Source organism: Carassius gibelio, chromosome B7 (genome assembly GCF_023724105.1).
Source record: "Carassius gibelio isolate Cgi1373 ecotype wild population from Czech Republic chromosome B7, carGib1.2-hapl.c, whole genome shotgun sequence".
NCBI lineage: Eukaryota > Metazoa > Chordata > Actinopteri > Cypriniformes > Cyprinidae > Carassius > Carassius gibelio.
In genome coordinates this window covers 19,470,325-19,492,701 of record NC_068402.1, presented here as the reverse complement: position 1 = coordinate 19,492,701, position 22,377 = coordinate 19,470,325, and the positions used below count along the sequence as shown (strand labels likewise).

General features: G+C 44.5%; 1 protein-coding gene across 4 annotated transcripts in view; it reads right to left on the bottom strand.

Annotated features, from left to right (window-relative positions):
- Positions 1-22,377, bottom strand: part of ptpn5 (protein tyrosine phosphatase non-receptor type 5) — a 98,065-nt gene that overhangs the window by 30,375 nt on the left and 45,313 nt on the right. The window contains exons 1-2 of one of the 4 annotated variants that reach the window (XM_052559952.1): positions 1,107-1,203; positions 914-1,004 (exon numbers count right to left, since the gene is read on the bottom strand). The exons of 2 other annotated variants lie outside the window; for them this stretch is intronic. The gene's annotated coding sequence lies outside the window, so the exon portion shown is untranslated. Of the gene's footprint in view, positions 1-913; positions 1,005-1,106; positions 1,204-3,886; positions 3,951-22,377 lie in introns of those variants that run through there. One more of the 4 variants, XM_052559956.1, reaches the window with a different exon arrangement.

Sequence of the window (22,377 nt, the reverse complement as noted above, 5' to 3'; positions counted from 1 at the left end):
TTTTTTTACGTGGTAGAAGGCTAGTTAGGTACGCAGGAGCTAAACCATTAAGGGCCTTATAGGTAAGTAATGATAATTTGTAACTGTTATGGAACTTAATAGGTAGCCAGTGCAGAGACTGTAAAATTGGGGTAATATGCTCATATTTTCTTGACCTGGTAAGGACTCTAGCCGCTGCATTTTGTACTACCTGTAGCTTTTTTATTGAAGAAGCAGGACAACCACCTGGCAGTACATTACAATATTACAGTCTAGAGGTCATGAATGCATGAATTACCTTTTTTACATAAGAAACAGGTAACGTTTCGTAGCTTGGCAATGTTTCGAAGATGGAAGAATGCAGTTTTTGTAACATGGGAAATATGATTTTTTTTAAAAGACAAGTTGCTGTCTAATATAACACCCATTTTTGACTGTAGAGGAAGTAACAGTACATCCGTCTAGTTGCAAATTGTAATCTACAAGATTCTGTGTAGTGTTTTTTGGTCCAATAATTAATATCTCTGTCTTATGCAAATTTAATTGGAGAAAATTATTGGTCATCCAATCTTTTACATGTTTAACACACTCTGTTAGCTTAGATAATTTAGAAGTTCAATCTGGTCTCGTTGAGATATATAGCTGAGTATCATCAGCATAACAGTGGAAACTAATTCCGTATTTTCTAATAATATTACCAAGGGGCAACATGTATATTGAAAATAGAAGGGGACATAAACTTTAAAAATTGTATTTGTTCATTTACTTTACATGTTTCTGGTTTAATCACAATAAGATTTTTTCTAGATCCTACACTAAATTTATATTTTGATCTCACTAATCGGGGAACAGACACAGTCTTAATAATTGTGCTTTTATCATTTAAGCGGGTGGAACAAAACTCATCATAATAGTTATTTGAGAATTGTCTTACTAGTCACATGCAGCGAAGTGTCCTGGAGATGTTGTCAGAGAGCAGCTCCGCTCCGACTCTGCTGGGGTGCAGGCCATCAGCGCGAAACAGCCTAGGACGCTCCCAGAAAAGATTCCAGTTATTAACAAATAGCAGTTTCTTTTCTTTACACCATGACAACAACCATTCATTTAAAGCAAAAAGTATACTGAACCTTCGTATCCTCATCGATACGTGGGTAGTGGTCCTGACACGATGATTGTCGCCGCGGGTGTCGTGCTGCGAACCGTCTCAATCAGGCTCCTGAAGTCCCTCTTGAGCGCCTCCGTCTGTCGCAGCTTGGTGTCGTTAACCCTGACGTGAAGCACGTCCGCTCTGGGGCTCTCGTCGGCCTTCAGGAACGCGGGGATCTGCGCAGAAACATTTAGAACACGAGCACCAGGGAAATAATGAGTGTGCACTTTACCTTCGGCTAATGTAGCACGGACGTGTCGGATGATGGAGTCTCCGATGATCACAGCGTTGGGTCCCATCTCGTGGAGGGGAGCATAGCGGTTTCGGGTGGAGATCTCAAAGACCAGAGGGTGAGAAGTCGTTGCCCGGGGCCTGGCTCACATCCCATCTCGCGGAGGGGAGCATAGCGGTTTCGGGTGGAGATCTCAAAGACCAGAGGGTGAGAAGTCGTCGCCCGGGGCCTGGTTCACGTCCTCCGCTGTGGATGCACCCAGGGTCCGTGGTGTCCCGGCGCCGGAGTGAAGGACATCTGAGAAGAACGTGTCCTGGGTGCACCAGGCCTGTGCAGAGAAACACACGGAGTAGACGTTGTGGGACTGTTAGCAGTGCACTAAATACTTACCCCAGACTTGTGAACGTCAGCCCGGGATGACTCCAGCGCAGCTCTCCGCTGTCTCAGCTGGGCCTGCCTCACCTCCAGGTCGCGAATCTGCTTCTCCACGGCCTCCAGTTTGTCGTGTCCTCACCTGCAATCAAAGGTAGACATTCATCTGCCATTAAAGCAAGTAACAGTGAGTACAGCAATGGTAATGTGTGTGAATAGAGTATTAGCAATGTAAGCGCAGTTAGCAGCAACCACGCTTGCTAATGCTAACGGGGCTATAAGCTAATAGCGGACCCAGGAGATCAAAATAAAACTAGTAATAACGAGCCGCTCTGATTGTTTTTGTTGTAGAATGCAATAGAGGATATATTCACACGTTATATAAACTGAAACGATGGTGTATAATATTGATTTGTAAGATAAAAATAGTCGATAAAAAGAATATAGTGACAGAGCTCAAACGCAGTACAGACACCAACAACAAACAGCAAGGTGTTTCCTGTTAATCTGTTAAATAAGGCCAGACGACAGCCTATAATGCCGAATTATTTAAATACCCATATAGTTAAATACAAATTAAATAAAGTGGTATAACTATTGAATGCATTAAATATTTTGAAATGTTTAGATTTGATTTAATAATAACATTAAGTTTTATCCAACACAAACTTGCTGCTGTAGTTTTGTAAGTCTAAATTTAGTCTGAATCAATTAATGCACAGCTTTATTTTGACACCGTCTCGTCAGATGATTCATTGCTTGCCACTGTCAATCATAATAATTACTCACTGCATGATTTAATGGATTCCCTTGCATAAATCAAACATTTGTGTTTGTCATTCCTGAAGTGGTATATGTGGACATTTGGTCCTCTTAGACTAATGGATTATGTTGAGAAACTGAGCAAAGGGCACTCCCCTTATGGCACAGTACCTACAGTTGACTGCAAATGACTGAGCTGGCTTATCTAAAACTAGGAAGTAATTGTGCATATGGTCAGTTGGTAAGCTAGTTAGTTTCGTAGAAAATGGCAACTATAGGGCAAAGTGTGGAGTAAGTTGAGCCAGCATTTTAACTTACCCCATCATAGGGCACTGAAGTTCAGTTAAATCTACTTGTATTTTTTTATGTGATGTTACATAACTGGTTTAGTTTAGAATTTACATTGGGTAAAATAAGTATTGAACATATCTTGGTTAATATATTTCTAAAGGTGCTGTTGACATGAAATTGTCTCTGTAGCAACCCAAGTAATCCATACATACAAAGAAAACAATACAAATAAATTAAGAAATTAAGTTCTGTGTAATAAAGTAGAATGACACAGGGAAAATCTATCAGTAATTTGAAAGCAATCCAAGTCGTTGGAATTTAAAATGAGTCGGTTTAGTCCCAACTGATGGCTTATAAATAGGTTTCTCATAACCAACGTGTCACACAAGAAACATTTCATGATGGGTTAAAGCAAGAGCTCTCTCAAGACCTTTTCAAGACTCTCAAGAAAAACATACTAATGGCTTTGGTTACAGAAGGATTTCTATACTCCTGAATATTCCAGTCAGCACTGTTTGGGCTGTAATCCGGAAGTGGAAAGATCATAATTTCTCCACAAACCGGCCACGACCAGGTGATCCACACAAGATTTCTGACAGAGCAGTTAAACTAATTATCAGAAGAGTTGTCCAAGAACCAACCATCATCACTTTCAGGTTCTTTCTTAAAACTTAAAATTAGTAAAATTAGTGCAAACAGGTCATGACTTCTTTGACTACTTTTCTTTTTATAGTAGTTTCTGATTTTGTACTTTAGCATATGAAATTCTGAATACATGAGAAGGGAATGCATCTGTGTTAAGATATTTATTTAAAATTGCCCTTAAGTAATGAACAATTGCTTTTCAGGCAGACCCCGGAACAGCCTGTTTTTCTAAACTTGTATGCACAAACACATTCAAACGCAAAGACAAACAAAATGATCAACTGCTTAATTACATCTAAAAGCCAAACTTTGCCACTTATAAACAAAACCAGAAACACTCTCACACATACAGCAAACAAAAAAATCAATCAATGGTTAATGGTGTGCACATCTGCATAAAGTGTGATATGAACGTGTCAATTATTTGTTAATTATTTGAGAAATGTGCATAAACTCACTGTGAGCTGAGAAAGTGTGTACAGCAGGAGGAAAGCACCAGCGGTAACACTTGCTTTCAACACTCTTTCCATAGAGCAACCCCAACACCTGTCAGGGAATCGTGGGTAAGTGGGGCGGCACTCTCCTTCTCTTTGGGTGCGTAAGAGGGTGTTGTCCCATATAAAGTGTGAAAAGCAGTCTTAACACAAGATCCATAATGATTAGCATTAAGAAAAAAAATAGGTTTGAACAGCAGAGAGTTACATTATTACATTACATTCACCATCTAATTTTGCATGATTACTGTTAGTCTTCTGCTTTAATTTGTGTTCATTAAATGAGAACCATCAACCATGGAATCACATTCTTTTGTTGGGTTTCAAAGCATGTTAAAGGGATAGTTTACCCAAAAATCATAATTATGTGTCATGATCCTGGTCTTTTCCCCTCTCTCTGTCTCCCTCTTGTGATCACTTACTCACTCTATCACGCACACTCCTCCGCTCATTATCACTTTCAGCTGTCTCCCCTTTCATTCCCTCACCTGTCCCTCTTTTGCCCTTGATTGTCTCTGCTTCTTATTCTCTCTTTCTAGCCCTGTCTCATTGTCGGATTATTCGATGACCTTACGTGAGACACACCTGTTCCCAAGTCCTGTCCTGTCCGTGGATGGTTTTTGTCGTTGTTTCTACTGTGAGTAATTTTGTCTTTGGACTGCGTAATATCCGGCTGTGCCTGTTTGCAGAGTACCTGTGCTGCACCTGTCCTTGGCCTTTCACACCGCCGGCGACCTCCTCTGTTTATGGACTGGGTGTTGACATCCCGGGGCCCCTGCCTCTGCCCTCGTGGAGATTTGCGTTTTTCCTTAGACCCTGTCGTCTGGCCATTTCTGTTTTGGGCTGAAAGAAGTCTGTGATTTTTGTTCGCTTTATTCTGAGAAAGACTATTTTCTTTATTAAAGACTTCCAATTGCACCCCTCCCTGGTCTACCATCGTTCTTACCTGCTAACATTATGTTATTAATAACTCACCCTCATGTTGTTCCAAACCCGTAACACCTCCGTTTATCTTCGGAACACAGGTTAAGATATTTTAGATTTAGTCCGAGAGCTCTCAGTCCCTCCGTTGAAGCTGTGTGTACGGTATACTGTCCATGTCCAGAAAGGTAAGAAAAACATCATCAAGTAGTCCATGTGACATCAGAAGATCCGTTAGAATTTTTTGAAGCATCGAAAATACATTTTGGTCCAAAAATAGCAAACTACGACTTTATTCAGCATTGTCTTCTCTTCAGTGTCTGTTGTGAGAGAGTTCAAAACAAAGCAGTTTGTGATATCAGGTTCGTGAACTAATCATTCGTTGTAACCGGATCTTTTTGAACCAGTTCACCAAATCGAACTGAATCGTTTGAAAAGGTTTGCGTTTCCAATACACATTAATCCACAAATGACTTAAGCTGTTAACTTTTTTAATGTGTCTGACACTCCCTCTGAGTTCAAACAAACCAATATCCCGGAGTAATGCATGCACTCAAACAGTACACTGACTGAATTGCTGTGAAGAGAGAACTGAAGATGAACACCGAGCCGAGCCAGATAACGAACAACAGACTGACTTGTTCATGAGTCAAGAACCGGTTGCATCGGTTTTCGGATCACCAGTACTTCTTTCGGACAGTTCGATGAGGGACAGTTTATGAGACATGCCACTTCCTCAATCCTCAATACAACTATATAAGGAAAACCCATAACGGCAAAGATGGCGGTTGTGTGCACATGTCCCGCCCCTCCCGCTGGAAAGCCAGGGAAACATTTAAGCCTATCGTCTGGTTCCACTGACCTATGCGCACAGTTGAGGAACCCTTGCGCATGCGTAGTAAAGGTATAACCTGTGGGGGAAAAGGCGTTTTAAACCTTATTTTGGGGGCAAAGTCATCATACTTTTGCAGCGATTTTTATCATATTTCACTGCTGTTTCTATACTTGCTTTTTTTATGTCCTGGTGACCAGTGAAAGTGCATGTCTGACTCTCTGCCCATTCATTTAGATAGGAGCTGGTCTTGTTATTCTGAAATCGCTGCCCAGAGGCATTGCCAAGATGGCGGCCGAGTGGCACGACTGGCCTGAAAGAACTTTGGTTTGATTCAATAAATCAAGAAGAAAACGGTTCACCGGTTCTTTTGTGCTCGACCTAATGGCATCATTGGCAATGATTGCCCTTGATTCAAGCCTTCGGTTAACCCGCGCTCATAACACTAGCACAGAATCAGTTCAGAATCAATCACCAAAAGAATCAGTTCGATTCAGACGCTCTGTGTGTTGGTCTGCTTCACACTGAATCACACATGCGCAGTATCAACAGCTCCTCGGTTCTCGAATCGGACACGTCTGACAGAAACAGTTTGACTCGAGAACGATCAGTCTTTTGTTCATTATCTGGCTCGGCTCAGTGTTCATCTTTTTGCTATTTTTGGACCAAAATGTATTTTCGATTCTTCAAAAAATTCTAACAGACCCTCTGATGTCACATATGGACTACTGTGATGATGTTTTTCTTACCTTTCTGGACATGGACAGTATACCATACACACAGTTTCAATGGAGGGACTGAGAGCTCTCGGACTAAATCTAAAATATCTTAAACTGTGTTCTGAAGATAAACTGAGGTACAGGTTTGGAACGAAATGAGTCTAAGTTATTAATGACATAATTTTGCTATTTGGGTGAACTAACCCTTTAAAGCACAAGTTGAAGTCGGCTCATTTAAATTGAAATATTCTCACATCATTTGAGAGTTACTGCTGATCAAATGCTTATGACACATTGTGTTTAATATTTAAACACTTCACTCTGCACTGATAGTGACTATCATTTTCCAAAAATTGAAGTCGTACAATATCACTGCTCTGTCAAAGTTAAAGCAGAGTTTCAACAAAATGAACACCGACTGAGATTCAACCATGAATAAACCAGTCAATATAATAGTGTTAAATCCAGATGAATGGAGCCAAAAGAGTCTCAATAAAGATAAATGCACACACTACATTCACATATGCACACACAGGATTCATACATGCACACACATGATTCATAAATACACACACAGGATAAACAAATGTGCACAAAATATACAAATGCACACACAAAATTTAAAAAGCACAGAAGATTCACAAATGCATACAAAATTCAGAAATGCACACAAAATTCAGAAATACACACAATTCAGAAATGCAAACAACATTTACAAATGCACTCAAGATTCACAAATGCACAGAACAAGATTCACAAATGTATTTCTGATGCACACACACATATATCTTAATTTACAAACTGCTTGCGGTCTGTGAACTTCACTGCATTTTTGTTTGAATTTTGAGACTCTTCTGACTTGGCTAGACACACAAATGCATGGAATGATCAGCAACCAATCAGATGTCTCCCTTCTTTTAGCCAGTCACAAGAACGCACTCCACGTGGTTGTTTACTTATAAGCCAATCACATGAACGCTTTCACACAGCGCGATATGCCTGTGGTGCTGAATATTATAGCCTACTTATTTATGAAATTGTATGGAAATACAGATGTTTAGATTACAATTCAGGTTTTTTTTTTTTTTGTTTTTTTTTACAAAATATAAATTTAAAAATGTCTCAATACATATAGCCCAGACTGTGACTGGAGAAAAAAAGTTAACCATGGATTCATAAATTTGCAATAGGCAATTATTTCATTTTATTGAAATATTTTGATGAAAAAAAAAAAAAAAAATTGTACACCTTTTTTAATATTTTAAATATATCTAAATATTCTTTTGGATGCAATATAGAAGTCACTTTAATTATAATATTCGGTCCCCACCTGAAGAGAGAGTCAGTGGTCCGCTGAGAGAGGAAAGTGACTCTCCGGCTGCGCAAAGTGAGTCGCCGGCTGCGTGAGGAAAGGGAATCGTTCGCTGAGGAAAGTGAGTCCCTCGCTGCGTGACTCGTGAGGAAAGTGAGTCGTTCGCTGCGTGTGGAAAGTGAGTCGTTCGCTTAGAGAGGAAAGTGACTCTACGGCTGCGGAAAGTGAGTCTCCAGCTGCGCAAAGTGGGTGTCCGGCTGCGTGAGGTAAGTGAGTCGTTCCCAAGGGGCAAGGAACTCGACCGGAAGTTGAAGTTGGGTGGGGGCTGCCATCTTTTAGCAGAACTTCACTTGCGTTAGCATTCCCATTGACTCCCATTCATTTTGGCGTCACTTTGACAGCGAATAACTTTACATCTGAGGCGTTTAAAGACTCTGTTTGTCCATTATTTATTTCTAAAGATACACGACAATGTATAAAGGGCTCCATTACCTTCTATGTTACATTATGGCCCCGTATAAACAGTTTTTGTAAAAAATAGGCTAACGATTGCGTCATAACCACTCGGCTCTCTGTCGCATTACCGTACAGACAGGTGGAGAAGCTCGCAGGCAATTAACTTCATATGGCGTACTGGCGTTACATTTTAAAATACTATACAAAATAATTAATCAGAATACTTACTCCTGCTCCCTCATGCCAAAGAACTCCCCGCTCAAGCTCGCTGTCTCTGCAAGATTAACGATGGCAGTTTGCACGCACAGCTACTTAGAAGATTTACATCTGTCAGACAGGTTGCTGACGTCGTCAAGCTTCGTTTGAGTCGTTTGAAACGGAAGTGCTAAAAAACGCTAAAACTGGGCTTCATTTGTCTCAATTGAGTTCCAGTGGGGTCGCTGTGTCCATTTCTTTTACTGTCTATGGTCGTTCCCTAAGGAAAGTGAGTCGTTCGCTAAGGAAAGTGAGTCGTTCGCTGCGCGAGGAAAGTGAATCGTTCGCTGAGGAATGTGATTTGTTAGCTGATTGGCTTATAAGTAAACAATCCCCCACGTGGGGTGCATTCTTGTGATTGGCTCAAACAAGGGAGATATCTGATTGGTTGCAGATCATTCCCTGTTTAAAAAAAGGCATTTGTGTGTCGAGCCAAGTCAGAGGAGTCTCAAAATTCACACATAAATGCAGTGAAGTTCACAGACCGCAAGCAGTTTGTAAATCAAGATATATGTGTGTGTGTGTGTGCATCAGAAATACATTTCTGAATCTTTTCCTGTGCATTTGTGAATCTTGAGTGCATTTGTAAATGTTGTTTGCATTTCTGAATTGTGTGTGCATTTCTGAATTGTGTGTGCATTTCTGAATTGTGTGTGCATTTCTGAATTTTGAAAGCATTTGTGAATCTTCTGTGCTTTTTAAATTTTGTGTGCATTTGTGTATCCTGTGTGTGTATTTATGAATTATGTGTGTGCATGTATGAATCCTATGTGTGCATATGTGAATGTAGTGTGTGCATTTATCTTTATTGATACTCTTTTGCCTCCATAGGAAAGTGCTTTACTTTGATAAATAATAATAGTTAATTTAGGAAAATAAAAATATGTGCGATAAATCTTTCAGTTTTGTCATTGTTCTCTAGAGAATAACTATATCTGCTATTAAATCTACTCTACTGTATACATTTGTCTTAAAAAAGCTTTAGTTCTTACTAGAATGATGCTATTAGTCATCTGTTAGTTTTGATGTACATTAATCTTTGTCCTAAACAGTGACCATTTTAATTTATAAAATATAATACATATTTTGTAAATATAAATATTATAAAACTTCCGTTTTTAAGATCCTTACTAATATTTTATATTCCGGTATAGGTATAGTATTGTAACATATATATATATATATATATATATATAAAATAAAAAGGAGAAACGCAGTTCCCATCTGGCTCCTGCAACATTTATAGACATTTCCTGCCTTTTGTGTTTGAAACAAATATGAAATCTATTTATCGCAGAGTTTCCACTGAGATCCAAATTCATTATACTGAGCTTGTACTGCAATCTCTAGCTAGCCTACCCGAAACGCTACACATGAACACACATTAACAGCATAAACTAAACATAGACATATTCCACGGCCTCCACACTGTAAAATAAGACAGACTCGACATCCCACACATTATAATGAACTATAGTCTGAGATTAAAACAAAGTGAATATGTCAGCAACACTTTTAACAACAATAACGGTTGGCCTTTTATTTCGGACACATTAGGAGTATGGATCCATAAAGGAAACATTTGCTGATTTTTGTAAATTAATAGTTTTGATGAAAGTGAACAGAGTGCAAGAGAGAGAGAGATAACCTGCTTTAAAGCAGCCCTACACTATAGAGCTGATGTTTCATTGTGCTTTCCTGTATAAGAGGATTAGGCTTTATGCTGGATGAGTTAAATCAATGTTTTTTTTATTTATTTATTTATTGCAGACTGGGCCCATTATTGCGCTGCACCTTTGGATTTCCATGAATGGGATTTCCAAAAAACCCACCTCTTCGTCTTGTTCTCCACCTCTGAAACGCATAGCTGATGTGATTAACTGATTGTATACATTTCAGAGAAAGAAATGACAAAGACAGGGCCACAGATGGGAGAGAAAGAGAGAGAGAGACTGAAATCATGGGCAGAGGATTATTTGGACCAGTCTCCCTCACCATGCAATATAAGTCTCATTGGCTTAATACATTGACTAAAAGCAAACCTCTTAAAATAATTCCTGCACTTATAGATTACATTGACCCAAAGTCTGAATTATTCAAACAAATTCTCAAAACCGCTGAAAATATAATAGTCTGACAGCATAGAGCCCCCACACACATAGGCAAGCAATCAGTTACACACACACACACACACACACACACACACACACACACACACACACACACAAAGACTGCATATTCTACAAGTACCTGCTTCCATCTAGTGGTGCTTAACTATGTCCAGCATTGTTGATACAGTCTTTGGTGATACACGTCAACAGCGCCACTCGTGGTCGTCGTACGCAAACGCACCATGAGTTTTGGAGGCCTTGGTTAAATCTATAACTGTAAAATTTTGGTATCTCGTTGATTATGAGACTCTAAAGTACTGTGTGAATCTAGCTCACAAATATAAAGTATTGCTGTTGCTTAGGTGGTATCTCTTTACAGAGGTTGGTGCTACTGTTGGAGTGGTAAAAGCTGGTATGGCTGCTGTGAGAAAATAAACAGATAGGTTGGTTGTGGTGTGTGCTTCTGTTTCTGTGGGAGAGGTGGCATAGTCTAACTATAGGCCTACTTAAATGTATGCAAATACATTGTATGTTCAATCTTATATCTTTGGAAAATAAGGATCCTCTGTTTTAAAGGGGGGGGGGGGGGGGGTTGGGGGGTGAAATGCTCGTTTTCACTCAATATCCTGTTAATCTTGAGTACCTATAGTGTAGCAGCCCCTTGGCGTCGACAAACGAGACAGAGAGTTTCGACGGGTGCTTAATCTTCTTTATTTCGTTCGCTTTGAGCACCATTAACCGTGACTTCGAGAAACGTTGTGTTGTAGCACCGTGAAACTACATAAAGAAACAATATACTCATAAATAAAAAACTTATGTACAAATGACAGATTACTTAAACAAATACACATTTACAGATACCCAAAAGGCAAATAAATTGTTACATACATGAGAAATTAACCAAAAGAGCGACAAATAACACGTGCCATACGAAATTATATATTACTTTAAAATACAACATGCAAAACACACAATAAAAACACATACCTCGCTCCGCTTGCCAAAGGGTACTAGATGAACCAAAACGTAAAGTGCATCCACCTTTTACAATATATATTTCAAACTTTTGTAAACGCCATGTGAGAACCACAATGTGCTCCTCGTCCGCACCTCTTTCTTCTACCTGCGTTACAGCTTACGTTACGTAGAGAGCGTGCGTGCGCACACACAATACATTTAAAGTGACACACACATACATATTTTTTGTGGTCATTTACACTCCCACCAATTATGAGATGATGAAAGAACAGAACAAACTGTGAATGAATCAGAACATGATTTCTGAACATCAATATGACCGCCTTCACAGTTTTTATGCATGTGAAATCTAAAATGTTAGGTTTTATAGAACTTAATTACATGGTCTGATCACAAAAGCAGTCGCTGATTATTCATTTTCAATAAGTACCACCAATTTTTGGATTGGCCTTTCAATGACTGTGGGCTTGGAGCGTTGATTTTGTCTTCGCTCCCCTAACTGCAACTTAACTCGCCTTACAAGACCATCACTTCCTTCACTGGTTTCCACCACTCGGCCTAATTGCCACTGACCTCTGGGAAGCATATCGTCTTTGATGATTATAACATCATTCACTTGAAGGTTACGGCGAGGAATATGCCATTTCTGACGTGCTGCAATGTTGAGAAGGTATTCCTTCTTCCAACGACTCCAAAATTGTTCGATTAGGTATTGAACTCTGCACCATCTTTTAGTGACATACACATCTTGTTTTACAAACTTTCCTGGAGGTGGAAGAGCAACATCAGATTTCATCATTATCAGATGGTTTGGGGTCAATGGTTCGAGTGAATTTGGATCATTAATCCCATCTACCGTTAGAGGGCGGCTGTTTACAATGGCCATTGCTTCATAAAACAGCGTTCTGAGTGATGCGTCATCAAGCCTGCCTGGGCATAAAGCAAGTGTGGCATTGAGTACATTTCGCACAGTACGTATCTGGCGCTCCCAGACACCTCCAGCATGGCTTGCCGAAGGAGCATTAAAGACAAACTCGCATTGCCTTTCTGTAAGAAAGATCTCTAAGGCATTGGTGTCAATCTCTTTCAGTGATTTTGCGAATTCATTTTTAGCTCCAACAAAGTTAGTGCCGTGGTCACACTGAAGTTTGCGAACTGCTCCTCTGAGGCTGATAAAGCACCTTAGGGCATTGATAAAGGAGTCTGTAGATAGGTCCTCAATCATTTCAATATGGACTGCACGAGATGATAGACAAGTGAATAACAGGCCATATCTCTTAAGCTCCTTACGAGCTCTCTTCACAATAAATGGCCCGAAACAGTCCATACCACAGTACGTGAATGGAGCGGAAACCTCAACACGTTCTCTGGGAAGTTCTGCCATACGCTGTTATTCAGCTGGTCGCCTGAGTTTCCGACATTGCACACACTTGTGTATGAATTTGGCGACAGACTTACTGCCTCCAATGATCCAGAATCCATTCATTCTTAACTCCATTTGAGTTTGGCTTCTTCCCTGGTGACGAACTTTGGTGTGGTAATGTGACAGTATTAGTTTAGTGATGTGGTTACCTTTTGGAAGTATTACAGGATGTTTTAGATCTTGACTGAGAGATGAGTGTTTTAGCCTCCCACCAACACGGAGGATGCCATTGTCCAAAATAGGATCCAGAGGGTACAGTGCGCTTGAATTTGGTAGAGCTTCTCCTCTTTCAATTATTTGCATTTCCTTTGAGAATGCTTGCTGCTGTACAAGCTTGATGACCACCTTAGCAGCTCTCTCACGTTCTTCAACTGTCACATGATCACCGTTGTACATCTGTTTGTGGCCCAATCTGTTTATTCTTGCAACCACCCTTAGAAGCATAGACCAAGTAGAGAATCGACTTAAGCGACTGAGAATGTCTGCTCCGTCTCTGACTGAGGTCACAAAGGTTTGGACTAATTTAACTTCAGGATCACCGACAAGCAGGTTCACAGGTGTGTATGGTGTTGCATTTACTTCCTGTTCCCACAGGAATTTGGGTCCTGATAACCACATTGATGTAGAGATGGCAGACGCATTAAGCCCTCTAGATGCATAATCAGCAGGGTTATCTGTTGTATTTACGTAACACCACTGACTAGGATCTGTGACATCTCGTATCAGCTGCACTCGATTTGCGACAAAAACATGAAACCTACGGGCTTCGTTGTTAATGTATGCTAAAACGACCTGCGAGTCTGTCCAGAAGAACTCTTGGTCAATCTTCATTTCCAGCTCATTTTTCAGCATGACACTCATTCTGGCAGATATGACAGCGGCTGAGAGTTCTAACCTGGGAATGCTTATGACCTTTGTAGGTGAGACCCTGGCTTTAGCCATCACCAGACTGCAGTGGACTTCACTCTTTTCATTTTTGAAGCGGAGGTAGGAACAAGCACCATATCCTACATTACTCGCATCAGAGAAGTGGTGTAACTCTGTTCTGACTATTTCACTGAAGGTATGTGGGTGATAACATCTTGGTATCAATACTCCCTTGAGTTTCAGAAGATCGTTTTTCCAATCCACCCATTGAGGACGCAAGTCATCAGGAAGTTCGTTGTCCCATTCAGTACCTCTACGACACAGTTCTTGTAGGATACACTTTCCCTGTAGAATAAATGGGGCGACAAACCCAAGAGGGTCATATAGAGAGGCTATAACAGACAGAATACCACGGCGAGTCAATGGTTGATCCTTAAGGTCGATGCTGAAACTGAATGTGTCATCCTTTGTTGACCATTGAATGCCGAGTATACGTCCAGCTGGTGTTGCTTCAAGATTAAAGTCAAGAGGCTTTGATGTTGTTGCCTTTTCTAACGGGTTTAAACAACTCAGAACGTCTTCCTTATTTGAGTTAAATTTGTGAAGCCGTAAACCTCCATGTTTACACACTCTTTGAGCTTGCATTATTAGTTCTTTGGCTTCACTGGTTGAGGGAACACTGGTTAACCCATCATCCACATAAAAGTTCTTCTCAATGAATGCTGAGGCTGAAGGATAGTTAACCTTGTGCTGCTGTGCCAGGTACTTTAGGCCGAAATTAGCACACCCAGGTGAAGACGTGGCACCAAAGAGGTGGACTGCCATGCGATATTCTTGAGGCTCTTTCTCCAAGTCTCCACCCTCCCACCATAAGAATCTCAGGTAATTGCGTTCATCAGGTGGGACGAGAAACTGGTGAAACATCTTCTCTATGTCACAGGTTGTCAGCATTTGACCTCCTGTAGTTTGTCTCCGTGCCTCTAGAGGTCCCCTGTGTTCCCTTCTGTCTTTGTTCTTCTTTGTCTGCTCTTGTTAGCGTTATCCAGGTCACCTGTGCCTTGTTTCTTTTAGAGTATTTTAGCTGAGTCTTTCCCTTGTTTGACACTTGGTTTCTGAGTTCAGGCTGCATGATACCAGCTCTGTATTTACTAGTTCTTCCAAGTCCTCCCAAGCTACCTCAAGTAAGGTGTTCCTAGTTATTTGTTTGTTTACACGCTCTTGATCTGTTTTCTCCCCTTGTGGAGTTTTTATTTTCCCTTGTGGTTTTGTTTTCCCATTATCTCTCTTGTTATTAATTCCTCTGTCTGAGAAGAACTTTTGTTGGATTTTTTGGCTTGCAAAGTCCTTTTTTTTTAATAAACCAAAATTGCTGGGAGTACTGCGTTGAGTATTTCAATTGGGTCCAACACCTCAGCCTCTGTGGCCTAGTGGCAGATCTCTCACCCACCACACCAGAGACCCGAGTTCTAGCCCGGCCCGTGACAGAAAAACCAAGTCACTCATGGACCCAGAAACACTCAGTTCCAAGGACCTATTGGCAGTGATTGCTCAACATGAGGCATCCTTTCAGCGCCATGAAGCCGTTCTCAGCCAATAAGAAGAGCTAATGACCAAACATTCTCAACTCCTGGCTGATGTGATGAGCTCCATCCGCCAGCTATTTGAACGCCTCCCGGGTTCTTCACCTTCCTCTGCATCACCTCCGAGTGGCATCAGGCCTTCTCCTGTGGCGGAACCCCGATTACCGCCTCCTAAGCCCTTTGCTGGAGATCCTAGTTCCTGCCAGGGTTTCCTCACCCAGTGTTCTCTCACTTTCGAGCTCCAACCATCAAGCTTCCCTACGGATCGCTCTAAGATTGCCTACATTATCACCCTTCTCTCGGACAAAGCACTCTCTTGGGCCTCAGCAGTGTGGCAATCCCAGGACGCCTGTTGTAAGTCATACATGGCCTTCGTGGAAGAGTTCAAGCGAGTGTTTGATCATCCTGTCAGTGGTCGGGAGGCTTCTAAGCGCCTACTCACTCTCCGTCAGGGTCCCCGAAGCACTGCAGATTATGCCATTGAGTTTCGGACCATAGCTGCAAAAAGCGGATGGAACGATGAGGCACTGAGGGTCTGCTTTCAGGGAGGGTTGTCTGAGCCCCTTCAAGATGAGTTAGCCACTCGAGAAACGCCTGAAGATCTTGAATCCCTCATAGCAATGGCCATCCGTCTAGACAATCGTCTGAGAGAGCGGAGGACCGCCCGTCGCAAGGAGTCTCAGTCCCAAGTTCCTCTGAGGAGGTCCGGTTCTCCAGTTTGTGCTCCTTCCTCCAGAAATTCCCCAGTTCCTGAACCGCTCCGTGATTCCCCAGAGGAAATGCAATTGGGCCGTTCCAGGCTTTCTCCAAATGAGAGGGAACGTCGCATGAGGGAGCGTCGTTGTCTCTACTGCGGTGCCTCCGGCCACTTCCGTTCCTCTTGCCCCGAGCTCTTGGGAAACGCCTGTCCCCATACAGCAACAGGAGGGCTGTGATGGGGAAAATTAGAGCTCCTCCTGCTAATGCCGTCCTCGCAGTTCCAGTTACGTTGTCCTGGGAGGGCCACCAGCGTCAGGTCCAGGCTATGATTGATTCTGGGGCTGCAGGCGACTTTCTAGACCTATCCTTGGCGAAGAAACTTAATATCCCCACACAACTTCTTCCTCACCCCCAGGCAGTCACTGCTTTGGATGGCAGACCTCTGGAACCGGGCAAAGTTACAGAGGCCACTCAATCCCTGCGACTTACCATCTTTCAACACCAGCAGGAGGAGACCCTCTATCTTATTGACTCCCCTGAGTACCCTGTTATCCTGGGTCACCCTTGGCTGTGCAGACACAATCCCCATATCGACTGGCCCACTGGCACTATCCTAAGCTGGGGCTCTACTTGCCAACTCTCCTGCCAACTTCAGAGTTCCCCAGCCCCTTGTCCCGAGTTTCAAGAGTCTATCGACCTGTCTCGAGTCCCCAGAGTTTATCATAAGTTTAAGGCAGTGTTCAGCAAGTCCCGGGCCACCTCCTTACCACCTCACCGCGCTTATGACTGTGCTATTGAATTACTCCCTGGCTCTTGCCCTCCCAGGGGTCGGATCTTCTCCCTGTCTCCCCCAGAGCGCTCAGCTATGGATCTCTACATTAAGGAGTCCTTGGCAGCCGGTATCATCCGTGCCTCAACCTCCCCAGCTGGGGCAGGCTTCTTCTTTGTTCAGAAGAAAGACGGGGGTCTTAGGCCTTGTATTGATTACCGGGGCCTCAACAAGATCACGGTTCGTAATCGATACCCTCTACCGCTCATGGCCACTGCCTTTGAACTCCTTCAAGGAGCCTCTGTTTTCACTAAACTGGATCTCCGCAACGCTTACCATCTTGTGCGGATCCGGCAGGGAGACGAATGGAAGACTGCCTTCAACACCCCCACAGGCCACTATGAGTATCTCGTAATGCCGTTCGGACTCACCAATGTCCCCGCAGTGTTCCAAGCACTAATTAATGATGTCCTCCGGGACCTTCTTAATCAATTCGTCTTTGTATACCTTGACGATATTCTCATTTTCTCAAAGTCACTGGAGGAGCATGAGGGGCATGTAAGCAGGGTTCTCCAGAGACTCCTTGATAATCACCTCTACGTAAAGCCAGAGAAGTGCGAATTTCATGTTACCCAGGCTCAGTTTCTCGGATTCATTGTCACTCCTGGCCACCTGGAGATGGACCCTAAGAAGGTAGAGGCGATCCACAACTGGCCCATCCCTACTAATGTGAAGGAGGTACAACGTTTCATTGGCTTTGCAAACTTCTACAGGAAGTTCATTAAGAATTTCAGCTCTGTTGTTGCCCCCTTGACAGCACTTACTAAGGGAGGAGGTACCAAGATTCAGTGGAGTCCGGAGGCAGCGGGGGCCTTCGAAGATCTCAAGCGCCGTTTCACGTCCGCTCCTATTCTTCTGATCCCTGACCCAGACAGACCTTTTGTGGTGGAGGTGGATGCCTCAGAGGTGGGGGTGGGGGCCATCCTGTCGCAGAGAGGTACAGATGGAAAGTTACACCCTTGCGCCTTCATGTCTCGTCGCCTGTCGGATGCCGAGCGCAACTACCACGTGGGGGATCGTGAGTTGCTTGCAGTTAAACTGGCCTTGGAGGAGTGGCGCCACTGGCTCGAGGGGGCCCAGCACCCTTTCCAGGTTCTCACGGACCACAAAAACCTGGAGTATCTCCAGCAGGCTAAGCGGTTGAATCCTCGGCAAGCTAGGTGGTCACTATTTTTTAATCGATTCCAGTTTCTCCTATCTTACAGACCTGGCACCAAGAATGTCAAGCCAGATGCCCTGTCTCGAGCCTACTCCCCGGAGACACAAGAGAAGCCTTTGACTCCAATAATTCCGAGGTCTTGTATTGTCGCGCCCCTTCAGTGGGAACTGGAAAGAATGGTGCGAGAGGCCCTTGCCCATGAGCCCGATCCAGGTGGTGGTCCCCCTGGACGCCTGTTCGTTCCTCTAGCGGCCCGATCCCGGGTCTTGCAGTGGGCTCATGAGTCTCCCTTGACTTGCCATCCAGGAAGTGCCCGCACCCTTGACTTTCTCCAGCGGCGGTTTTGGTGGCCATCCATCAAGAGGGACGTTAAAGTCTATGTGGAGGCCTGCTCCGTATGCAACCAAGGGAAGTCTGCACATCAGCGACCTCAGGGACTGCTCCGTCCCTTACCTATTCCCCGCAGGCCATGGTCCCATCTCTCCGTGGACTTTGTTACCGGGCTTCCGCCATCCAAGGGCAATACAGTCATCCTGGTGGTTGTAGACCGGTTCTCCAAAGCGGCCCGGTTCATTCCCCTGCCCAAGCTGCCTTCAGCCAAGGAGACTGCGGAGCTCCTCATGAACCATGTCTTCCGCATATTTGGTATTCCCCTGGACATTGTCTCTGACCGAGGTCCCCAGTTCTCATCCCGGTTCTGGGGAGCCTTCTGCAGGCTTATTGGGGCAACGGCCAGCCTATCGTCTGGGTTCCATCCAGAGTCTAATGGCCAGACGGAACGTATTAATCAGGACCTGGAGACCACCCTACGGTGTATGGCGGCTAACAATCCCACGTCTTGGGCCACCTATATTATTTGGGCTGAATATGCCCATAACACCCTCCAGTCCTCGGCCACTGGACTATCCCCCTTTGAATGCCAGTTTGGTTATACCCCTCCATTATTCCCAGAGGAAGAGGCACAAGTTGGTGTTCCCTCGGCCCAACGCTTTGTCCAACGCTGTCGGCTTACATGGAGGAAGGCCAGACGTACCCTCCTTCGGACTTCCCAGAGGTACCAGGTTCAGGCTAATCGTCACCGTCGGACAGCCCCCAACTTTCGAGCTGGTCAAAGAGTTTGGCTATCTACTAAGCACCTGCCCCTCCGGGTCGAATCCAAGAAACTCTCCCAGAAATACATCGGCCCTTTTCGCATAGCAAGGAAAGTTAACCCTGTTTCTTATCGTTTATTTCTCCCACGTTCCCTTAGAATTAACCCCACATTTCATGTCTCTTTACTAAAACCTGTCTTGTCTTCTCCGTTTGCTCCCCCGCACAGGCCCCCTCCACCTCCCAGGATCATCAACGGCCAGCCAGCCTACACAGTGCGCCGGATACTGGACTCCCGGAGGGTCCAGAACTCATTACAATATCTGGTGGACTGGGAGGGCTATGGGCCAGAGGAGCGCTCCTGGGTTCCAGCCAAAGGCATCCTTGACCCAAGTTTAATCCGGGAGTTTCACACCCGGAGGCCCGGGTGTTCTGGAAGGAACGTCAGGAGCCGTTCCTAGAGGAGGGGGTCCTGTCAGCATTTGACCTCCTGTAGTTTGTCTCCGTGCCTCTAGAGGTCCCCCTGTGTTCCCTTCTGTCTTTGTTCTTCTTTGTCTGCTCTTGTTAGCGTTATCCAGGTCACCTGTGCCTTGTTTCTTTTAGAGTATTTTAGCTGAGTCTTTCCCTTGTTTGACACTTGGTTTCTGAGTTCAGGCTGCATGATACCAGCTCTGTATTTACTAGTTCTTCCAAGTCCTCCCAAGCTACCTCAAGTAAGGTGTTCCTAGTTATTTGTTTGTTTACACGCTCTTGATCTGTTTTCTCCCCTTGTGGAGTTTTTATTTTCCCTTGTGGTTTTGTTTTCCCATTATCTCTCTTGTTATTAATTCCTCTGTCTGAGAAGAACTTTTGTTGGATTTTTTGGCTTGCAAAGTCCTTTTTTTTTAATAAACCAAAATTGCTGGGAGTACTGCGTTGAGTATTTCAATTGGGTCCAACACCTCAGCCTCTGTGGCCTAGTGGCAGATCTCTCACCCACCACACCAGAGACCCGAGTTCTAGCCCGGCCCGTGACAGAAAAACCAAGTCACTCATGGACCCAGAAACACTCAGTTCCAAGGACCTATTGGCAGTGATTGCTCAACATGAGGCATCCTTTCAGCGCCATGAAGCCGTTCTCAGCCAACAAGAAGAGCTAATGACCAAACATTCTCAACTCCTGGCTGATGTGATGAGCTCCATCCGCCAGCTATTTGAACGCCTCCCGGGTTCTTCACCTTCCTCTGCATCACCTCCGAGTGGCATCAGGCCTTCTCCTGTGGCGGAACCCCGATTACCGCCTCCTAAGCCCTTTGCTGGAGATCCTAGTTCCTGCCAGGGTTTCCTCACCCAGTGTTCTCTCACTTTCGAGCTCCAACCATCAAGCTTCCCTACGGATCGCTCTAAGATTGCCTACATTATCACCCTTCTCTCGGACAAAGCACTCTCTTGGGCCTCAGCAGTGTGGCAATCCCAGGACGCCTGTTGTAAGTCATACATGGCCTTCGTGGAAGAGTTCAAGCGAGTGTTTGATCATCCTGTCAGTGGTCGGGAGGCTTCTAAGCGCCTACTCACTCTCCGTCAGGGTCCCCGAAGCACTGCAGATTATGCCATTGAGTTTCGGACCATAGCTGCAAAAAGCGGATGGAACGATGAGGCACTGAGGGTCTGCTTTCAGGGAGGGTTGTCTGAGCCCCTTCAAGATGAGTTAGCCACTCGAGAAACGCCTGAAGATCTTGAATCCCTCATAGCAATGGCCATCCGTCTAGACAATCGTCTGAGAGAGCGGAGGACCGCCCGTCGCAAGGAGTCTCAGTCCCAAGTTCCTCTGAGGAGGTCCGGTTCTCCAGTTTGTGCTCCTTCCTCCAGAAATTCCCCAGTTCCTGAACCGCTCCGTGATTCCCCAGAGGAAATGCAATTGGGCCGTTCCAGGCTTTCTCCAAATGAGAGGGAACGTCGCATGAGGGAGCGTCGTTGTCTCTACTGCGGTGCCTCCGGCCACTTCCGTTCCTCTTGCCCCGAGCTCTTGGGAAACGCCTGTCCCCATACAGCAACAGGAGGGCTGTGATGGGGAAAATTAGAGCTCCTCCTGCTAATGCCGTCCTCGCAGTTCCAGTTACGTTGTCCTGGGAGGGCCACCAGCGTCAGGTCCAGGCTATGATTGATTCTGGGGCTGCAGGCGACTTTCTAGACCTATCCTTGGCGAAGAAACTTAATATCCCCACACAACTTCTTCCTCACCCCCAGGCAGTCACTGCTTTGGATGGCAGACCTCTGGAACCGGGCAAAGTTACAGAGGCCACTCAATCCCTGCGACTTACCATCTTTCAACACCAGCAGGAGGAGACCCTCTATCTTATTGACTCCCCTGAGTACCCTGTTATCCTGGGTCACCCTTGGCTGTGCAGACACAATCCCCATATCGACTGGCCCACTGGCACTATCCTAAGCTGGGGCTCTACTTGCCAACTCTCCTGCCAACTTCAGAGTTCCCCAGCCCCTTGTCCCGAGTTTCAAGAGTCTATCGACCTGTCTCGAGTCCCCAGAGTTTATCATAAGTTTAAGGCAGTGTTCAGCAAGTCCCGGGCCACCTCCTTACCACCTCACCGCGCTTATGACTGTGCTATTGAATTACTCCCTGGCTCTTGCCCTCCCAGGGGTCGGATCTTCTCCCTGTCTCCCCCAGAGCGCTCAGCTATGGATCTCTACATTAAGGAGTCCTTGGCAGCCGGTATCATCCGTGCCTCAACCTCCCCAGCTGGGGCAGGCTTCTTCTTTGTTCAGAAGAAAGACGGGGGTCTTAGGCCTTGTATTGATTACCGGGGCCTCAACAAGATCACGGTTCGTAATCGATACCCTCTACCGCTCATGGCCACTGCCTTTGAACTCCTTCAAGGAGCCTCTGTTTTCACTAAACTGGATCTCCGCAACGCTTACCATCTTGTGCGGATCCGGCAGGGAGACGAATGGAAGACTGCCTTCAACACCCCCACAGGCCACTATGAGTATCTCGTAATGCCGTTCGGACTCACCAATGTCCCCGCAGTGTTCCAAGCACTAATTAATGATGTCCTCCGGGACCTTCTTAATCAATTCGTCTTTGTATACCTTGACGATATTCTCATTTTCTCAAAGTCACTGGAGGAGCATGAGGGGCATGTAAGCAGGGTTCTCCAGAGACTCCTTGATAATCACCTCTACGTAAAGCCAGAGAAGTGCGAATTTCATGTTACCCAGGCTCAGTTT